The 23257-nt window shown below is 41.3% G+C and overlaps 1 protein-coding gene and 1 pseudogene across 5 annotated transcripts in view; both read right to left on the bottom strand.

The window, feature by feature from the left end:
• bsk (mitogen-activated protein kinase dJNK) overlaps positions 1–23257 on the bottom strand; it is a 383933-nt gene that overhangs the window by 322319 nt on the left and 38357 nt on the right. The window lies entirely within an intron of this gene.
• On the bottom strand, positions 7903–8424 carry LOC146003508 (histone-lysine N-methyltransferase SETMAR pseudogene; annotated as a pseudogene).

Below are 23257 nucleotides of genomic sequence, written 5' to 3'. Positions count from 1 at the left end.
AAAAACGCCAACAATTCGCATTTTATGCCAAATTCGCATTATTTCAATATTTAGAAAGGGCGAAAAATCTGTTCAGACATCACTGCACATTCCTAAACATAACTTCGCAGTAATTTCCATTTTTCACGGTTTTGGTGTTTGCGAAAAATCAATGTCCCTACTAATCGGAAGTTACTCTCTGGCCAACCCTCGTATAAATCAGTAGATGGAAAGTGAAAATTTAGATGGGCTGGCAGAGAAAAGTCAATTCTTGAAGAAAGTTATTTGCTTTTATGATTGAATGATTCGAGTAAATATGATATTAAAATATTTACGTGTTTATTATTAGTATTTTATTTCATAATATTGGACATTAACTTTACTCAGTGAGAGATTAATGACCATCTCTCACGAGTTTAAACAGACAGGACAGAGAGTGGCGTTAATTTCATTGAGATACTAGTGTTGCAGTAAATTTGAGGTTGGGAGCATGCACTTTCCAATTCTTATAACGTTCACCAATGCAGATTTATTTTTTCACTTTTTCGTGATAGTATTCAATATATATCCCGTTTGGTTGGATTCTTCTTGATATCTAAGAATAGTGCAGTCATTGTAAACGTATGTTAACTTGTGCGAAACCAGTAATACGTCAGGATGATGAAAGAAAACCTTCGTAAGCACTGCTACATTAAATAAGGTGAAGTGAGCCAGAAGAGTAACAAAATTCCAGCAGCATATTTGCAGTCTAAAGCTCTTCTTGTTTATGCATGCGACTTTTGTTGGACGTTGCAGTCCATGCAATTTCTGTCGCATGTTGTAGAGACATACTTTGTCGGGTGGTGATATTCGACAAAAATCGTATGTATCAATGGAACCTATTTTTTTCCATGTTGCTTCAGTTTATCCAACAAAATGCCTTACTAGGACGTCCGACAACTATCGCTCTCATCCCCTCTATCTGTTAACAGTTCTGTCCCTTTACTACTACCATACTGACAAGAAAAAATGATAATTCAATGCATTTTCCACGTAATATTTAGAGGCTTAACCTTTAATCCCCCGATGATACCACATGGTATCATCAGATTAAGGTCGTACTGGCCCGATATACCATATGGTATCATGGTGCTGATTACTAAATGAATGTGCTTTTTGGACCTTCACACTCTTATGCTTAGGTGGAAACTCTGACACAGGTCTGGATCAAGCCCTTTAAAGTGGTTTGGTTTGGAAAAAGATTCATATTGATGACCAACCTCCACCCCTCTCCGCAACATATCCATGCCACATTTCCGAACAGAGTTTCAAGTTTTGGCTCATTATTCAACTTTTATGGCACCCAGAAACATGAAACATGTTTAAATCTCTTTGGAAACGTCCATTCTTTGAAGAGAATACTAAGGTTTGCGCCTTCTTCCCAAAAATAGCGGGAGAAGAGGGGGCAAACTTCAGATTTTTATGTTGTTTTTTTCATTGAAATTCAGGGGTCGCGCCCCCAAACCTCCCTTCCTCGGTTTGGCGTTCTGAATTGTACACCGTTGTATGCTATGATGTTTTAGCTGCAAAACAAAACTCATTCGAAGTAAATTCCTCCCATAGTGCCCCAGTTATAACAATTGTCCTCCAAAAATGCAAATTACCTATTTCTCGTAAAGAAAAAAAATAATCACATTTTGGCTAATTATTCAACTTGTATGGCACCCTCAAACCATGAAACATGTTTCATTCTCTTCAGAAATGTCCATTCTTTGAAAAGAATACTAAAGTTTGCGCCTTCTTCACAAATAGTGGGAGAAGAGGGGGCAAACTTCAGATTTTTATGGTTTTTTCATTGAAATTCGGGGGTCGCGCCCCCCAAACTCCCTTCCTCGGTTCGACGTTCGCTGCATGTGCTGATGTTTTAGCTGTAAAACACAAGTTATCCGAAGTAGATTGCTCCTATAGTGCCCGAGTTATAACAATCTTCCTCCAAAGTGTTCGAATTTAAAATTCCCGCCGAGAAGCCCGGGCGAGAGAATTTCTCTCTCTCTCTCTCTCTCCTGCCATCACTGGTTGTGTTGCGCATAAAAGGGGCCTAAAATTTACGAACTAGATTTCCTCTTCCCGTGCAGAGTTCCATAACGATATCTTTAAATAAATAAAAAAAAAAAAAAAAAAAAAAAGCCAATGAAGACGAAATTCCCTGACATTTCCCTGACTTTTTTTGACACCTCAAATTCCCTGACTTTTCCCGGTTTTTCAGGTCTGTCGCCACCCTGCTCCAGTTCCAAGTACAGGAGAGCTCAGTTAACGATAGTTGGCTAAATAATGCAGTACGAACATGCGAGACCACGGTATGAAACCACTATTCATCACGCTCCAGAGAGAAAGACAAGAAGTGATGAGGCCATCTTCTTTATCGCCCTGTTTGTTGCAATTGCCCACCCGTTGGAGCGATTTGTCCAGATGTTGTAATCGAATCTCCCGCCGCTTTACAACTTTCGTTACGATGGCTGGCAATTAGTTGCAACTACCATTAGTGCCCTTACCGAGCACTAATCAATACAGCTGGACCGTAGAGAAATACTTTGATACGAAAGCCAGCAATGTTGCCACTATAGTAATGTATAAAGAGAAGTAACGTACAGTCACCGGCAACAAAGATGGGACACCTACATCCTGAAATACTCGCTTCCCTGCAAGGCGTTAAGTGTGTTGCATAAATCATAAGTAGATTTCAATAGCCAAATTTTCAATGGCAACTTCTACCACCGCTGTAGAGTTAGGCAACACACAGAACGCCTTGCAGGAATCTAGGTGTCCCATTTTCATTGTCGGTGACTGTACAAACAGCCCGGCTAAGAATATGCAACGTGGTGGTGGCACAAAAGTCAGTTTACCCAAAAAGCACATTGATAATAGTATTATGATAGTGTATGTGTCGTGTGAAAACAACCCCACTTATTCAGATCACTGTTTTGTATTGCAGCAAGATGGAGCTGCTCCACATTATGGACGTGATGTTCGATTTTTTTTAGATGACACATTTGAAGAGTGGATAGGACGCCGTGGTACGATTGATTGGCCTGCGCGTACTTGTGATTTGACGCCATGCGATTTTGCTTTGTGGGGAATTTGTTAAGGATATGGTATACTCATCATCACTGGCAGATTTGGATGCACTGAAAGACTCAATTCAATGCGTTTCATGTCATCAACAATGATACAAGTTTACTGCATCGTATTTGCAATTCTGTTGTTGATCGTTGCACACAATGTATTGCAAGCCATGGAGGACACTTTGAACATAACCACTGAAACTGGAATTTTGTGTATCTACTTGTATTCTGTATGTATACTTGAATTTTGTGTATAAACTTGAATTTGTGTATGGGTAAACTGAGTTTGTATATTCTAATCATTATTTCGTATCTTTCTGGCTTATTATGCGTTGTTTTGCTGATTATTAATTCTAGAAATTATACAAAATACCCCTCCTCAAATAGCGATTGTAGATTTATTCAATACAAAAAATAAAAATTTCATTCACAAAACTCCGCGACTGTATTGAGGAGGCATCTAGCTACAAAATATTAAGAAATGAAAAATAATCAAGTCGATAGCGGAAAAATTTAGAAAACTTTGTTAAAAAGCGTTTAAAATTGTGAATCTTTGGGCCTGACGTAATATACGTGTTTCTACAGTTCCATATCTCGGTTTTGAAGCAGAAATAATCTAGAAAAAAGCAAAACCCATTTTTCAAAAGAAACTACATTCTGTCTTTGTGGAGCAAGGCCGCGCATAATGGAAGAGCAGGGGAGAAACCGAGTGGGCGCAGCAAAGTAGTGCTCTACTCACTTCCTCTCTCACGAATTCATTGGTCTAGCCTTACTTGCGCAGAGGACTATCGTTCGCTTGCCCCAGAGATTCCCGAGACAGAGTGCAATTCTGAAATGGTTACGTCTTCTTCCCATAACTTTACAGGCATGCTCAGACATCACCCCTGGAGGTAGAAGGCCATTCCGCTGCCGTGGACGTCACGCCAAGCGACCCTTCCAACAGAACCCAGTGCAATTCGTTCGTAGCCCGCTTTACGAGATTCCCTCTACAGCTGGACAACTATTACTACATAATATTGAAAAAATCTGCAAATCTGGCTAAAATTGGAAGCGGTAGTGGCAGATAGTGAGTTGATTTGACATGGAATGAACCAGATAGCCATAGGCTGTACGCACTACATGTTTTTGATTTCTCTACACTATTTTGTTACATTTAGTTTTCTTTTAAGCTGTCTCTTACTTTGTCCCCTATATACACATTTTTCCCCTCCCTCGGAAGTTCTTCTTCCAGTCTTTCTCCTCACTTCCCTTTTCCTGCACTCTCACCAAAACACGCATACATTTTGCTTTACACACACTTACACTATAAAGATGGCTCGGCTGGAGCATGATCACTCATTTCGTTGCCTTCACTAATAGCTTTCCCCCGCCGTTCTCTTACTTCCCCCAGGTATTTCCCCACTTGCTGCCCCGCTTCCTTTATCTTTATTCTGTCGTCTACCACTTCTATCACCTCCCTATCTGTTAAGTTTTTCATCCATTTGTCCCTTAGGTCACGTGTAGAAGGGCAGTTCAGTAGGATATGCTTGTCCGTCTCCTCCCCCTCGCACAAAGGACATATCGTTTCCCCTGCTTCGTTTCTCTTTCTTAGTTGTTTCCATCCCCCTAATCTGAACCATGCCAGCGCGCCTCTTTCATTTTTACCCACAACGTGGATATATTTCGCTTTCCCCCATTCTCTTACTCTTAGCTGTTCCCTGATTGAGGTCTTTGTTTGGCAGTGTGCTATTATTTCTTGTCTGTCTATTCGAGTAACCTGTCCCTGATTTGATTTTCTGTTGAGATGCCCTCCCTCCTCCCATACCCAACCCATTCCACTATTATATAAGATATTTTGTGTATAGAATAATAAACATGACATTGTAAATTTTTAGTGTTGCTAGCTGAATTTTAAAATCTGCGACAATATGGTAGAGACGGACATATAGGTATTAATAGAATCTGCTGTTACCGGTTGAGCGTTATTTAGGAAGGCCACTCCGATGCAAGAATTAATTACCTTTATTTCAACCTTGTATTAATTAATAAATTACATGTTTTAAGGTCATATTTCAAAATGTGTAGCTTTATGTTAGTTGGATTCATGGCTGTATTCGCCACTAAAGAAAGGTTAAAAAGGGCGCTGGGGCCTGAATTATTATAAGTTTTTCTACCCCTGCTTATCTGTATAGTTTAATCGTGCGTGTGTGTAATTTAACGTACGTAATCAGGTGGATAATTAACTGATGAAATAAACGTGAGAACCGCCACAACGAATTCAGTATCCAGAACAATGTTCCCAATAGAAGAAGCCAATTTGCAACATATGTACCAACAATAAGGATCGATACCACACCTGCAATACATGGGTTCGTGAGGCACAGTGTAATTGGTACAAAATCCTCCCATTTCAATGGAACAACGTCATCAAGAGTAGCTTCTGGCGAAAATTACAATTTTGCATATCTGGACGTTAATTAAATTCATAACGAGGCCGTTGGTTGCAGAAGCGAACGCACAGGTCAGTGCCTCCTACATGCTGAACGCCTCAATAAACACCATAACAAAAAATACCGTAAAAAATGTTTTCTGCATTGCCTTCTCTTCAAATTGCATTTTTTTATTAAACCTACGCGACATTTCCTTAATCTTATGAGATTCCATGCTGTAAACTATGCAACCACGTTGGTGCCATGTCATTCTCCCCGATGCGTCTCATCGGTTCAATCTCGCCGTGACGTATGTCAGTTTCCTTGACTGGTTTTCCTGCAAGCCAGAGTGTCAACACCGCCGCGTGCACGTGTGTTTATGAAGCTGTACCTGTGTTTACCTCCTTACTAAAATTGAAATCTAAAACCGAATCCAGTGTGTCAAACCCGCCGTGTGAAAGATTGATTGATTGATTGATTGATTGATTTAGTTTATTTTACTTCGCGTTTTGTGCCTCTTGGCTAATTTGCGAAGATGGGGATGAGTGATGAAATGATGAAATGGATGAAAAATGGACATTCACAAACAACCATACCCGACCGGGATTCGAACCCGGGACCCTTGGCGTCGCAGCGCGATGTGCTAACCACTTGGCCACAGGGTCGGGCCGCCGTGTGAAAGAATACGAGTATGTGCAGAAATATAAAATAAATCAAACTTGCTTATCAAACATGGCTTTCAGAAACACAAATACATTTAATTATTAATCATTTATACACTACATAAAATCGTAAAAATATAGCGTTATTAAAGTCTTTCTAACATTCTACAAGTACTATATATATATATATATATATATATATATATATATATATATATATAAGCAATATTTTAAACAACGTACAGCAACATGGATGCGTCAGTCGATAAAACTATTATTAATGTAAACACTAATCAAATCGTTTAAAAAACATTAAAAATACAGCATTATGAAAGTCTTGTAAACATTTTATATGCACACACGTGCTTGTAGGAAAAACAGTCAAGGAAACTCTGGAATCTGTCACGGTGGGATTGAACAGGTAAGATGCCTTGGCGAGATTGACCCGGAGGAAAAAACACGGACTCACCACAATATTCTATTTATGCGGCAGTAAACTGACCTTCACCCACCATATGGATTACATCACTTCTAAAGCCATGAAAACTCTTCGATTAACTTATATGTATCATTGCTTGTGCCCTCAAAATCTTCTTCAAAACGTGTATTTTAGCTGTTCTTGAGTACAATTCTTGTATTTGGTCCATGGTTTGTGAAAGCGATACAAGGAGAACAAACAAAGTAGTAAATCTCTTCGTCAGAATAGTCAAAATAGTGAAACTTGGTTCATTACATTAAAAGAGTATGTGCAGAAATATAAAATAAATCAAACTTGCTTATCAAACATGGCTTTCAGAAACACCTAAAAGGGATGAGGAGACAGGTGAGTGGAGAAGGTTACATAATTTAGAACTGCTGCAGAATTTGTATTCCCGTCCGGATATTATTAGAATAATTAAATCAAGAAGACTTAGATGAGCAGGCCACGTGGCTCGAATGGGAGAGGAAAGAAGAATTTACATGATTCTTGTTGGGAAATCTGATGGTAAGAAACCTGTAGGAAGGCCAAGACGAAGATGCACGGAAAACGTTGAGATGGACCTAAAGGAAATCTGTAATGATTGCAAAGATTGGGTTGATCTTGCCCAGGATAGGGACAGATGGATGGCTTGTGTTGCTGCAGCCATAAACCTCCGGGTGGAAGAAGGCTAGTGAGTAAGTAATAAGCTGCGACTGTTCTACCAGGTAACCAAGAAAGTTCATGCGGTTTTAGTACAAAGAAGAAAAGGTCCAAAACAAATGTGTTTACCTTATATTTATTCTGCAAAATATCCACCATCCGCTTCTATAACCTTCTCCTATCTTTGTACAAGCCTGTAGATGCCATGTTTGAAAAAGTCTTCGTGTAGGGCCGCAAAAAACTGCACCACCGCGTTTTCAACCTCCTCGCGAGTTTGGAAATGTCGATTGCGCATATGGTTGTCCATAGACAAAAAAAATGGTGGTCTGATGGAGCGATGTCAGGTGAATACGCTGGATGTGGCAGAAGTTCCCAGCCGAGAGAAGAAATCACCTTCAGGGTCATCTTTGCTGTATGCAGTTCAGCGTTGTCTTGGTGGAAAAGAACACGCTTCCTATTCGCTAATGCAGGTTGTTTTTTTGCAAGCTGTTCGGCCTCTCTTTGCAATTGCGCGGAGTACACCTCTTTGTTGATGGTTTTACCACTTTCCAAGAACTCATAATGCACAATCCCAGTCGTAGTCCACCAGACACACAGCAGCATCTTCCGCTGATGAAGAGCAGGTTTTGCAGTTAAAGGTATGGTGTCATTTGACGATAGCCAATGGTATGAGCGTTTCTTGTTACCCACTTTTCATCACATGTCAAAATGCGGTCAAAAAATGGACAGTTGTTGATCCTAGTGAGCAAGGAAGCGCAAATGTTCAGTCGTTGGAGACGGTTCGCAGCAGTCAGCTCGTGCGGGACCCACTTACTCAGTTTCCATGATTTGCCAAGCTCATGCAAGTGCACACGAATTGTTTCAGCACTTACCGCAAATCGTTGAGCGAGTTCTTGACACGTTTGACTTGAATCCTCTTCAATTGCTGCCTTCAGTTGGTCCACATCGAGAGATTTCGGTCTGCCCGATCGAGGTTTGTCTGCCAGTGTCTCATCGCCAATCGAGAAGGCCTGAAACCACTTTTGCGCTGTCCGTTCACTAATTGTATCTTCTCCAAACGCTGCACATATTTTTCTTGCTGCTTCCGCTCCTTTTGTGCCCAACTTGTACTCATACAGTAAACATGCCCTGATTACTGCATTCGACACAGCCATGGTTCACTGCGAATACTTGCTCCCAAACTATCGACTGCGACCTGTTATCTACGTTAGCCGACGTGCCAAGGAATGAGCTTTCCGCCAATCACACATACATGTACCCCTGGCGGCTGAACTGCGTACTACCCCACGAAAACTGCGGGCAGTTGTAAAAACCGCATGAACTTTCTTGGTTACCTGGTAGTAGTGCGCCAATTGGCAGTTAGGGGGAGTAACCATTTCTAAGCGCATCGGCTAAAACTGTGTTAGCGGAAGTGGGGTATAAAGGCTTCGAGCTGTGCTGCGGCGAAATCTTGAATTTGGTGGATGCGCTCTAAGCTCCAAGAAGCGGCTTAGCAGGAAATTGCGTTGCTCCATTGACCGCGGAGAGGCTGCGAACTCCGGTCCCCAGAGGTGTGGATGGTTGAGCACCCGGAGGGGATTTACCAAACTTCGCTGCGGCCGCTAATGGACTGGGACCGTAACGCGAATACGAATAGGTGTTCGCTGGAGAGAAGGCATAGCCCAACTTTCAACAACTGCCTCACGAAAAGTCTCAGACGAAACAGTGATCATTAGGATAGTTGGTAATCGCTAAGAGTTCCGGGAATACTTGTAATGGGTTCTTTAAAAGGATCGAACACGGGATCATTTGAACCAAAGTTAACAGGTCCGTTCGTATTTTTATGTAGCCAAAATGTGCGAAATATGTACACCTCAGGCCAGAAGTCACGACTGAATACTATTTATAGTAAAAGAACGTATTACTCGCAAGCGACATCCAAGTAAAGAAGTTGTAGGTGGAGAGGAATGTTAGCCTCCTTTTGAATGTAATGGGAAAATCATTATTGTAGGGTTGTTCTGTTGACTGTTATGAAATGAGGTTGTACTTTTGTTTTTATCACAAATCTGTGATGTGTTTTGTTGTTAGAGGATTGTGGTATTTATATTTATTCAGAAAAATCGTTAATAAAATTTTGGAGTGAAATTAAGGTTTTTACAATAATTGGGTTGCTGTTATTAATCAGGGTTGTTAAAGGTCCAAGAATTTTAAATAAAATCAATTCCGGTCCAGGAGAGAAAATCAGCAAGCGTAAATGGGTTCTGGACCGTAAAGAACTTTTTATCTATAAGGTATTTCAATTCGGTCCAGGAACCTTGTTTTCTGATCAATTTAAATACGGTCCAGAAACCTTTTTTCCGGATGAATTTAAATACGGTCCAGGAACCTTATTTCTGAATGATTATAAATACGGTCCAGGAACATTTTTTCGGATGAATTTAAATACGGTCCGGGAACCTTTTTTCCATGTTTTTCCATTTCATGTTGGAGAAGTGTACCAGGGCCGAGCATCCACGTTTGATTAAACTCTCTAGCCTTCTTAAACCCGAATGTTTATGGATGCAGCAACACAAGCCTTCCATCTGTCCCTATTCTGGGCAAGTTCCATCCTTACAGATTTCTTTCAGGTCCATCTCAACGTTATCAATCCATCTTCGTCTTGGCCTTACCATCAGAGCACCACCAGAACTACGTTCATCTATTAATAACGTGCAATATTTGCCGTAAATCCACAGGGTGGGCCAAATTACAATATATTTCAATGTGACCTTCACCAATCATTAACCGACGACCTCCGTGGAGTGGGGTCCAGGATTCGAATCCTGGCCTGGGCATGGGTGTTCCTTGTGAATGTCTCTTCATAAATCTCATCATATGAAGCGGATATTAGGAGCGATCTCGCAACATACAAGCTGCGAGAATCAGCGGTTTAAAAGTATTCACATCTATCTCGTTGCACGTTCAACGATATATTTAATTTTTGGAGTATGATAAGGAATAGTTGGAACATCATTAAGCATTTAAATTCTAATAGAATTAGGAAAACCCTGAAGCCTGATTGAATATGACCAAATCTATAGACCAAATTTCCGAGTATTAGAGGCGAGCTAGGCTCCTGTTGCACATTGCAAGAGTTCCCAATCAGTCTCCAATGTATATCCAAAAATAAAAGAATGATCGGCCTTTTTTCGAGTTCGTCCCTAATAACTATTAGCAACGCCTCATATCATCACTCACCTTCATCTTCGCAGTTAGCCAAAAGTTGCAAAAAAGCGAAGTAAAATAAATAATTTATCAATCATAACTGTAGGTGGAGGGGCCCTCCCCGATGGCGCGGTGGTAGTGTCGTCGCCTTGTAATCACGAGGTCCGGGTTCGATACCCGGTGGAGGCACATGGTGGATCCGATCCCACGTTAAACTAAAGGTCCAGTCCCAATTAGCCTTACTGTGCACACAAAGTGGACTTAAACCACCAACTCAATCAATCAATCAATCATAACTGTAGTCGTGTACCCATGTTCCGGAATGAGGGAGACAACGGAATTAGAAATCGAGACCCTTGACGTCATAGCGCGCTGTGCTAACCACTCTGTCACGGAGGTCTATGCACCTTCATTACAATGCGACATTGGCCAGTCCGTTATCAGAGAAGCCTCGTTGTGGATGCAGAAACTAAAAGATCGGTGTGGCTATAACATTTCAAGTTGTTCTTCGTCCACGCAACAGTCTTTTTATACATTTTACAAAAACAGCAACTTTTCTGTTTCCAACATTCTGCTAATTAGGGACATTTTGACCAACCGCAGAAAGGTAACCTCAAAACCGTACACGAGAGAGAGAGAAAGAAAACAATTGAACAGCGGGATTCAAAAACAGGCTTACTGCATCCCATCGCTATCTGGGGCTGAGCTGAAGTTGACAAGCAATTCTTTTCCCCGGTCGGAACGGGCTACAAATAGCAAATACAGAAAAACGCGATTTCAATGGCGCACGTTGGCATTATACAGTAACGGATGCGAAAAAAAAAACCTTCGGGGAACGACGCTAGAGAGATATGAAGAACACGCTTCAATGGCAGAAACAAATTAAACTTCTGATGCTGAAGATGAGGTCCCGCCGCTGCCTCAAAATGAATGCAAAAACGTGGTGATGCCACTCACTGTGACAAATTTCATTAAAACGCCGCAGTGCCCCCTCCCCCCTCTCTCTATCTCTCTCTGCTCTCTCGCTGGAACTCAGCCGCCTCGCTCCCCGGACGAAACACGCAACAAGCTCCATCAACGTTACCAAGCGTGAGGTCGGCGGTTGATTTCATTAACGGCGCTTATTTGTACCATCAGGTTATTCGCGGCAGGGAACAGGAAGTAAATAGTTTTTGCTCTACAGCTGTTTAAAGATTTCAAAATGTCGTCAAATTTTGGGATTTTTGCTTTCTCTAAAGTCAATAACTCAAAAACTATGAGCCCAAAAAATCTGAAATTTAGCAGTTTTCGTCAACGTTACTGGTACTACCACTGTATCAAAAATTATCAATTTCCGAATTATCAAGGTTCAGACCATTGGTTGATTTGACATGGAAAATGACCCATATACGGAACAGAAATCTGATGGAACGTGGTAGAATATTATTCTTTTTTTTTTTTAGTATTTCAATTAAAAACCTTGAATACCACAGGGAATGAACTGAGCATTCAAAACACACAGCATTAACATTTATGGAACGTCCGTAACACACGTTCTGACGAAAAGCCGGCTGTCTTTCTACATCCATTACACATGGATGAGTTCGAGATGGAGGTTAACAGGAAATAGCGGGATCACGTAGTTCGCCTTTTCCCCTACTCGAACGGGGCCAATTAACCTCGCATCCCCACAAACGCAAATACCAATCCAATTTGTATTTGCAATCCTCCGTATTTTCCCCCCAAGTCAGATCGACCCCTGTCATTTTACGTACACTCGAGATCGCGAAATAAGGCGGCTGGTAGCATTTGCAGTGTTGCCACGTGTACTTTCAACTGGAATTTTTTCCGGAGGTTTACGCCAATGCACGTTCTCGTTCTGCAACCTGTCGTTGCTACGTGCGTCACAAAAAACGGCAGCAGTATTTCTTCGACAACAGTCTATTTCCCCTTTAAAAATATGGGTAAAGCTTCCGGCAAGGTAAAACTGCATGGTCAATGTTACCACATCAAACAGTAAAGAGCTATTTCTTTCGCACTCGCGCGCTTTGCTCTTTCCATTTGTGTGCATTTCTGCCGATCTGTCTAATTTCGAGGCTGGGAACAATAGATTATTTTTAAGAATCTCTTATCGTGTGCGAGGATGTCTGTTACGCCCCCCCCCCCCCTCTCCCCAAGAGTAACCCTGAATTTTGTCTCGAATCTTGAAATCTACGTGGGTGAATCAAAAAGTAAGTAACATCCCCCCCTGTAAAAAAAAAACACATTGGAAAAAAAAATATTGGACGAAAACGCATGAACATTTAACTTTTTTCGACATAGTCACCAAGGTGTTCCAAGCACTTTTCGTATCGTGCGACCAGTTTTTCGATGCCTTGTGTGTAAAAATTCCGTCGAATTTCTTTGAACCACTTTGAGACTGCTTCCTGCACTTCCTCATGTGACGCGAAACGCTGACCCCCTAGGCCTTGTTTGAGAGGACCGAAAAGGTGGTAGTCACAGGATGGCAAATCGGGGCTATAGGGAGGGTGAGACCAAACTTCCCACTTGAATTTCTGCAGTAAATCCTGTGTGACACCAGCTGTATGGGGGTAGCGTTGTCGTGAAGAACAACAACCCCATCACTTCCGGGCCTTCGATCTTCAATGGCTTTTCTCAGCTTCTTTAAAGTCTCACAGTATGTTGCGGCATTGATTGTTGTTCCTCGGGGCACAAACTCACTGTAAACAACGCCTCCGGAATCGAATAAGATCGTCAGCATGACCTTTCGAACCGTTGGACAGGTTTCGGCTTTTCTTGGTGGTGGAGAATCCTTGTGTCTCCATTCCATGGATGCCCTTTTTGTCTCGGGAGTGTATTGGTGCACCAAGGACTCAACTCCTGTGATGGTTTTGCTCAGAAACTGCGGACCATCCGTGGAATAACGCCGAAGAAATGACAGCGCAGCAGCAAAACGTTGATTTTTGTGCCCGTCGGTTAACAAGCGCGGCACCCAGCGAGAGCACATTTTACGATAACCCATCTTATCAAGAATCAGCATAGACGCACTACCATAGGATATGTTCAGTTCACTTGCAATCTCTTTAATTTTCACGCGGCGGTTAGCAACAATGATTGCATTCACACGCTAAGCGTTGTCGATAGTGTTCAGTTCACAGTTGAGCCGCCCAACACGCGGTTCGTCGTTCACGTTCGATCTTCCCTCTTCGAACATTTGGCACCATTTTGCGATCATGGGCCGTGACATCGCATTCTCACCATACACCTCCGACAATTTGGCGATGGATTTCACTCCGATTATGCCTTTGTGCCCACAAAAATCGGACGACGGAGCGCACCTCAATGTTCGACGCCACCTCAATACGACGCGCCATACTCACACTGTGACTACTCGCATACTAAACCAGCTGAAGCACGGCTGCTTCTGGTGTGTGAAGAAAATATTCCATACAGTGTTGCCACCAAGCGTGATTATTTTCTCTGTCTTAGTACAGGAAAACGGGTCTGGTGTAACTTACTTTTTGATTCACCCTAGTATGTAATATATGCATAAGCAGGGCCCGCGCCCACAGGGGTGCAAGGGGACCATGTACCCCTCTATCCTCAAACTACGAAATGTTTCAATGTTGACCTACATAAACCTACGAAAATAACATTGGCGATTTTTCACATTTTGCAAGAATTCCGATTTTGTCCTTGCATAAATGAATTGGTTATTTGTGCAAAATGCACGCTCCAGAAGTTTGCAATATTTGGTAATTTTAGTTTCGCAACCATTCATGCAGGACTACCAGACGCCTCTATTTAGTCTGAACAAACCATAATTTCAGATAAGAGTCACGCGCCCGAGCTTACGTCATTATCCAAGATGGCGCTGAACATGCAGCAGCAAGTTACAGTTGCAGCGTGGGCAATTGCATACCAGAATGATCGTGAGAGCGGTGTGCACAGAGGTGGACGTAAACTAAACAACAATTGGATGTAAGCAGCCATTTTCTCCACTTTCCCACAGTCGACAGCAACAATGTTACGTTAAGATCACGTCTCGCCAGTCTCACGATCATTCTGGTACGAAACTGTCCACGCTGCAAATGAAACTTGCTGCTGCACGTTCAGCACCATCTTGGATAATGACGTAAGCTCGCGCGCGTGACTTATCTGAAATAAAATGAAGTTTCAAGTTTAATGCCATTCACAATTTTCCTTTACATTGTACAGTAACACACATTTGCTTCAAACGTGTAGCCATATTTCTGACTAACCCTGTATGTATGCATACACCCACGCACACCAGGGAAAAACTGCTGTTGAGCGAGGTAACCGCTGGACTAACAAAAAGCTTGAACGTTGAAGAGGCGTTGAAACAGAAGGAAACCAAATGTAAGCGCCGACCTTCGCCATTTCACTGCAACGATTTACCACCGACATTTGACCTCTCAACTTGTAGGACCGTCGTAACGACAGCAACGATTCGTTGTGCGTGTCTACATCTAATCTATAGCTGCTCAAGTACTTCACGTCGCCCGTTCTTGTGTTCGAACGATGATGAACACAGCGACGAAACAAGAGAATATAATACACGAACGTGCAGTACGATAAATGTCCTCGTCGTTTAGTAATACATTTTACCCTTGTGTTGCTGGTTGCGAACGTTCAAGGGGAAACGACATGCCCCTCTTCACCGTTAGATAACAATACAAAAACGGCTGTCCCTTTTTCCCCCGCGTAAAATGTACTGGTTAATGAAAGAGTCCATTATATTTTGTGGAGAGAAGCCAATACGACCGTCGAAAGAAACTAGCGCGCACAAATCTGCACACGGGGCCTTTATCTCTGGAAAATATTGACTTCGTCGGGTAGAAAGCAAAGGGAGAAATACACAGACTCGCTTCCTGCCCGCTACAGTTTGCCAGCGATGCAGATTATAACAGATTTCCCTTTGTGGTAGGCAACCATCATTCCACTTCCGATCGCGATCACGTGACGCCGCGCGTCCAATGGGAGGCGCGCGAGGGAGAAACGGTCGTTGCGGATTTTACCCGACAGATGTCTCTAGCCTTCGGACATGCGAAAGGAACAGCGTAGGGAAACTTCAAAAATCCCGTCGGGTGAGGGCAAATACGAGGAGGGGGTGTATTTCAAAGAGCTTCTGTCCTTTGCATCTTGACTGCCTCACACGCTCCCAAACGGCATCAAGTGACACCAACGTATGGTAAACTGAAACCATATTCATCTAAGAAATGGCCCAGGCTTCGTCCAAACGTACACACAGACATACGGAATTGAGAAATATATGTAGAAGTTCAAAAGGACAAGTAGAGTCGGATTACTTTTTGAACGTCACGAGCAGACTACGTGAGTCTGGCTCGTGAGCCTACCGACAGTATCGAGAGTGAACAAGGGTGTCAGACACAGGCGCTGGATTGAGACGACGTCAGCATGCCATTAGTTCACTAGAGGTTTCGTGAGTTGATGCTCGCTTCCAATCTATAAATACAGGGTATGAAGCGTTCATAGCGTAATTTGAAGTTGCCATTATACAGGGTGGTCCAAAAAGGACTTTACAACTTTATAAGTCCATAAAAATTTATTCGGAAACGTTCCAGAACTGGTTATGGTGTCATTTTGTAAGGGAATACGTCACGTTTGACTAGCGTTGTGGAATAGTACCGAATTCCACCAAGACAAGCACCAGTTTCATTAAAAGTGCCTGTTTTCACACGTCAAGAGCGAGCTGGATGTGTGTCTTACTTTCAAGATCGTACCCACTTCCAATAAGATGGTGCACCACCTCACTACCTCGCCGAAGTCCGGGATATCCACAGTAACCAAAATCCCAAAAGTAAAAATCGAAGGGTGTCAGATCAGGTGAACGAGGTGGCCATGCACTTGGCTCACCTCGACCTATCCATAGACATGGAAATCGGTAGTTCTAGATATTCACTCGTACGGTGCACAGAGTATAGTGGAACCACCAGCAAAAAAACCTGCGCAGACCCGCGACTCCTGTGAACCGTACTCCCGCGAGGAGGGGGAGTGGATTATGCTTCCTCATGGCCAGAGCTCACCGGGTCGAGGGGAAGGTGCACGAAGGATTTTAGCCAAAGGTTATTTTATTTGTGGTCGCACTGTAGAAGTTTCTCCTCGCGGATATAAAATAATAATAATAATTAATTTGGAATAAAGTTGGTTTGCTTTTTTAACTTTTCGATTGATAGATCGATCGAGCGATACCTTGCGTTCCTGTTACTCTTGGCTAATCGCGAAGATGAGGATGAATGGTGATAAGATGAAAGTACAATCACAGACACACGAAGACAGTACACAACACGAGCCCCACTGACAATGAGTCCAGACGCCAGGGCGTCGCTAGTCTACATAATGCAGTCCAGGGTGTACTACGTGGAATGGTTTACTAGTTTATACAGGGGTACACAAAACTGAAAACAACTTAAAATAGTTCAGGCGCCAGTCCCCTATTCTACAGGAGCCAGTCATTCTTTCTTTCTTTTTAATTTTATTTCTTGTTTCTTTCTTTTGCAAATAAAAATTAGGCTGGATTAAAAGTAAACATTCTTGCACCGGAATGACCTTCCTAAAGAAGGCTCTACTGGTAAATATGCAATGCATTCTTATACAGAGCATTCCCTGACATTCGCTGCGAGACTCGGCGACAAGCAGCCCAGCGTCAGCGATTGTCTTTCCCGGTGAACGAAGTCCGCGACAGTTGCACGCTACAGTCTGTTGTTTTTTTTCGCTCTCTTTCCCTTTCTGCTGACGTTGCAGACTGACGCCAGTATAATCCTCCCTCGGAAGTTGTGTTGTGTCGTGTTCGTGTGTTGAAGATGTGGCTTAATATGGCACCACAAAAGTTTACATTACAACAAAGGATTTATCTTGTAGAGTGTTACTTCGGAAAGAGGAATTGTGGAGAAGTACGACGACGTTTTGCAATGAAATTTCCTGGTGTTCCCGTTCCACATAGAACCACTATATTAAACCTCGTAAAAAAGTTTAGAGTAACAGGGTCAGTTCTGAATAAAAGTGGAAAGAAAAATGGGGAAATAAAGTATACAAAGACAATCCGCACACCATCCGTGAGTTAAAAGAGAGTATTGTACGAGAAATCGGGAGAATTACAGTAGACGAACTTGCACGTGTAAATGCCAATTTCTTTCGGAGATGCCAGGAATGTGCTGCAGCAGAGGGACATCATTTTCAACACCTTCTGTAGTCAAGGTTAGTACACAATATGAAAACTGTAATTTTAATAGCAGACTCTAGCGACTGTCGCGGACCCCGTTCACTGAGAAAAACAAGCGCTGATGCCGGGCCGCTTACCACCGAGTCTCGTAGCGAATGTCAGGGAATGCTCTGTACATAGCCGACTCTACCTTATCATTTCAGGTTTTAAAATTCGTCTAGCAACAGTGCACAAAATAATAATGCCATGTATATTACTTTGATTTAATGATACACGTGACACATAAAAACACACACTGTATTCCTTATTTTCTGTTGGAAATTTCCTTAGCTTTAATTATTAAAAAAAAAAATTGGAACTCGATTTTAAAATTCGGGTGAAAATTTTCAGGCACCATGGCGATTACGCCTGGTAGTTATTATTGCATAATAATAATAATAATCACAGCTATGACAATAATAATTATTGATGTCTACTATTCAAGTGTTTTCAATGGTCCGAACGTCCCTACATAAATTTCTGGCGACGCCCATTGTGTGAATTACTGAGATACAAGTCGTTGAAACAGGCGGGCTCAGTCAAGTATCGCGTTTCTCCTGTGGGCCTTTTTCCCGGTCTAATATACTGGCATCGCAAATTCACTTTAAAAAAGCAGCAAACAGTGCCAAAATAAAGGAAGCTCTTCGGGTATTTGGAACACGGCAAGCTCAAAGCCCGGCGGCAGCGTAACTGGTTAGCGGAACTTGGGTGGGGCAGTGTTGCCATATGAAGGAAAATTTTCCAATTTGTAGGGAATTCTGACCGAATTAAGACAAGAGGGAAATTCGTTGGAAAGTACGAACAATTCAGGGAAATTTGATAACCTCAGTCTTAGTACATATTATATTAGGTTCCAATATCGTATCCATCTTTATCCTTTGGCTGTTCCTTCTTATTTCTGGTCCTTCGAGTATAAGCTTATATTTTTATTTATATTTGTTTTAAGTAAATTTTCTACATCTTCGATTAATACCAACGATGGGGAATAAAGAATGATGAATTTGAAACGGGCAATTTACCTGGAACCAGGGTTGATAAAGGTCCAGGAAACCACTATTCAATTGTGTTCCGTTACAGGACCGGAATCTTTTTTCTCGCAGTTTAAATTCGGTCCAAGTTACGTATTATTTCATTTCAACACTGAACGTGGACCGGATTTAAATTTTGATCCAAAAAAAATGTTCCTGGTTCGTATTTAAATAGATCCGAAAGAAGGTTCCTGGACCGAATTGAAATACTTTAAAGAAAAAAAAGTTACTTACGGTCCAGAACCCATTTACGCTTGCTGATTTTCTCTCCTGGACCGGAATTGAATTTATTTAAAATTCCTGAGCCTTTAACAACCCTGCCTGGAACCTGAAAGATTTGTTTCACGTTTTTAATTTTTTAACATTTGTCATGTATGAAACATAGTCCAACGGAAATACTACTACATATTACCATTATTATTATTATTATTACTATTATATGATTTCATTCACGAAGGGGGAAAATGAGCAAAAAAAAGGGAAATCTTGTTAAGGGAAATTATGCCCTCAGATTGTGGCAGCACTGACTGGGGGAGGTCGGGCGATGGGGCGCATGCGCACTCCGTCATCTGCACATCTATGGATTTTCCGCGGATGCTCGCGGGTCCCTTGTTTTTCTCCCGTCCACCCAAGCCTCCCCTCCCCTCCTCACCCCGCGGAACTAGGAGGGGAAAACATGCAGGAGGAAAAGTGAGCGACGAGGTAAATACTTAATAAATCTGCACACACCGACCACGTGGGGCGGAAATGGTACAGGAGGAACTGGATGGAGAGAATATGACGACGAGCGCATTGCAAATTTAAAAAAAAACTAACAGTGTTGCTTCCGTCACAGGATGTCAACGGAAAGTATTGGTGGAAATGCATCAGATGTTATTCGCAGGTCCTTCCTCTCTCAAAGGCGTAGGTTGGCTACTGCGCAAACATATTCACATGTACAGTCGCGGCAATAAAAATTAAATACTCGCTTCCGAGCAATGTGTTTGTGTTGCCTAACTCCAAGGCGATAAGTGGATGATAATAGCAAATTCTCAGTGGCAAGTTCTGCTAGGCAACACACATGGCGCATGGCAGGGATATGTCCCGTTTTTATTGCCGCTGACTTTATGTCCGTTTCTACTCATTGTCTCCACTCCAAGCCCCTCAAAATCGAACTTACGCAGCATTTTTAAATGAATTTCCCAACTACAAGAAACTTTACAATACAGCGTGTCCACATAAACATTCCGTGATTATATACAATCACAAAATGTTAATTATGTATATTATGAAATTTATACCAATACCATTCGAAAGAACAGCTCAAAAGAATTTTAGCGGATGTGTAATTGTTGACTGTACAGTAGGATCCGTGAGTATTACTGTGCAAATTGTCCATTACCATGTTCATGCACTTTATTTGACCCAATAAGAGCTTCAAGAAAAGAAAACTCAAGACAGGCTGTTGACAACTTCTGCACCAGCATACATAAAAATCCATCTCTTAAAAACACATAGAATCTAAGAGAAAAATTATGAAAAAAGTCATGGGCAATTTGCACGGTAATACTGATGGATCCCACTGTACAAACCTAAACAAACAAACATCAACACTAACACAATTAGCTTCTAACAACAATACCATTTACAATAACACATTAACAATCGACAGATCTTTTGGTGTGTTCTCTCTTGTCCACCATTACGTTTCTTTTCATTTTTATTAATTGGATTTTCTTTGAAACACTCATTCATACAGCAATGTACAGTGGGATCCATGAGTATTACCGTGCAAATTGTCCATGACTATTTTCATTCACATTTTCTTAAATCCTAAAATGTGTTTTTCTGCTACTTTTGACTATTTTTTTCCCTTATTTTCATTCTTTTATTTTTATTCCATTTATTGTTGTAGTTAACGCCAACAATTACACATCCGCTAAAATTCTTTGAGCTGTTCTTTCGAACGGTATCGGTATAAATTTCGTAATTTACATAATCAAAATTTTGTGGTCTTATATAATCACGGAATGTTTTTGTAGACATGCTGTCTATTTCCAATTGGGAATGCAAAAGCATTAATCCAAATTACTAGATACGCCCAACGTAATGCTCAAGAGGGGGGGGTGTTAGTACACCCCTCTTTGGCTCAACATTTCTTAGAAAAAAAAACTTCAAACTGGAAAATATGGCAAAATATAAGGCTGACTATTAGAAATTAAGACGTAACATCCACATTTCGAAAATCCTGGGCACGCCACTGTATACATCATCTACGTAATTCTTTCTGCACAAGAACACATTAGTGATAGTAAAATGGAATTTACCACGCAAGAAATCCTCATTCATTGCACATGCAACAACCATTTTAATATTTCCTAAATCTTTGTTTCTTACTAAAATGTCTCGACGGGCCCCGTGGCGGAATGGTTAGCACAGCGCGCTACGATGCTCGAATCCCGGTCTGAGCATGGATGTTTGTGAGTGTCCATCAATTTTATCATATCATCACTCATCCCCATCTTCGAAAATTAGCCAAAAGTGGCACAAAAGGACAAGTAAAATAAAACAAATCGATTTATTAAACAAACATGGATCAGGGTGGCTACTCTAGGACCAGAGTAAAATTCAAATATAATTCCCGGTTTTCAAGGCGAACTTTCCAAAAATTCAAGGGAACAAGCAGATGTTCTCTTTATTTCAACCTTATGTATTACCGCCTCTCACTACCCACACACATACATACAAATATATTAACAATATAAAGGGTCAGTGTGATTCCAACGTATCCAAGAATTATAATGCAATTCAATTAAACAGTATATATATAAATATTTAAAATACAGTCCTCACAAAAAAATTGGAATATTGTTACGTTAAACAATATGTGATAGACATGACCTTGGAATGCAACCACACATTGTATCTGTCTGGTGGAAGTTCTCGTCTTTTCGCCGATATGCCACCGTGCCTATCACCTATTGCCTAACATAATAATATTAGAAACTTATAACAATATTCCAAACTTTTTGTAAGTAGTGTATTTAGTTTAAGGTGTGGAGTTTACATTTACCATTTCACAAACCCGACTCGAAATACATCAACAAACTCAAGTCATACGGGATATACTAATCTACGAAAAATTGTTACTTCTATAAGAATTTCACGCTCAACTTTACCTAATCAACTTCAAGATATCTTGCAATAATCTTCCATTTGTCAGATAGATCGTTCTGCACAGGACACTAACAAAGTAAACTGATTGAGAGAATTCTGTTTCATTTTCAATGCAGCTTTTTCCTCCTTCCTTGATAAAATAAGAGCTAAACTGTGAAATAATAAATATTGTAAAATTCAATTGGATTTGGGGAAAACTGATGCAGAGCTTCGCGATTTGCGGAAATGTATGGGAGTAAAATGAAAAGTGCAAAATGAAAGAATAAATACAGGGTGATTTAAAAGTCCCCTTAACATTTCCCATTAAAATGGAAAGGAGTTAGGCTGTGTATATTTGGTCATGATAGAAACAGGTTAGGCCTAAGGGGATACCATATTGGTGCGTTCGAAGCGGATGTCCACCATATTGGTGACCGTCATATCGAATTCAACTCAAAATTTATAAATGGGAAGGGGGTGACGTGATACATCAAATGAGGCTAGAATTTCACGAGAAATGCAATGGTTGAGGTTTCTTCAACCTTTTTTTAATCTGGAAAAAGATGACTGCATGATTGTAATACATTTTTCACTTTCCAGGTGTGAGAATGTCAGTGTCAGAATGCTCCTAACGCGTGAGGAATGTATCGAGATCGTACTGCTGTCTGGGGAGAGGCACGTGCCATTGCAAATGATTTTAATCAACGACACTCTCAACGAGATCCAGTGTCGCATGTGGCAGTTGCACAATTGCTCCATAATGTTCCGGAAGACAGGATCAGTCAACGACAGGCGGCGATCACGACGTCCCAGAACTTCCAACGACGCGTTATGAGAATTCTGGCACTGTTTTCTCATACCTGGAACATGAGACATTTGTTACAATCATGCAGTCATCTCTTTTCCTAATTAAAGATTTCACCATTACATTTCTCGTGAAATTCTAGCCTCATTAAAAAAAAAGAAAAAAAAAGTTGAATTCAATATGGCGGACGTCCGCTTGGAACACACCAATATGGTTCCCCCTAGATCTAGCCTGTTTCTATTATGGCCAATTGTACCCAGCCCAACTCCTTTACATTTTGTAGGGGGTGTTAAGGGACTTTTGAATCACCCTGTACAATAATATTACTATTCATTAATTTCTTGGAAGTGTGAAATTAACTGTACAGGATATAAAGCCACACACACACATTTGCAATATAGTTTCACGTCGGAACTTCCTTGCCCTAATGAGATTTCCTCGACTTTTCCATGTTTTCCAGGATTCCCATATCAATGGGAACCTTGCATCTGGACAATTGACTGAAGATTTTTAGTATAGAAAAAAGAAACTGGTAGTTTCCACTGGAAAAGTCATGCCATTGATTGATTTGCAGAATTGCGCTGGTGCCACATGTGGGAAAAGCAAAGCGAGAG

The sequence above is a fragment of the Lepisma saccharinum genome, chromosome 20 (genome assembly GCF_977018435.1).
Source record: "Lepisma saccharinum chromosome 20, izLepSacc3.1, whole genome shotgun sequence".
NCBI classification, from domain to species: Eukaryota; Metazoa; Arthropoda; class Insecta; order Zygentoma; family Lepismatidae; genus Lepisma; species Lepisma saccharinum.
This window is presented reverse-complemented; position numbering and strand designations above follow the sequence as displayed.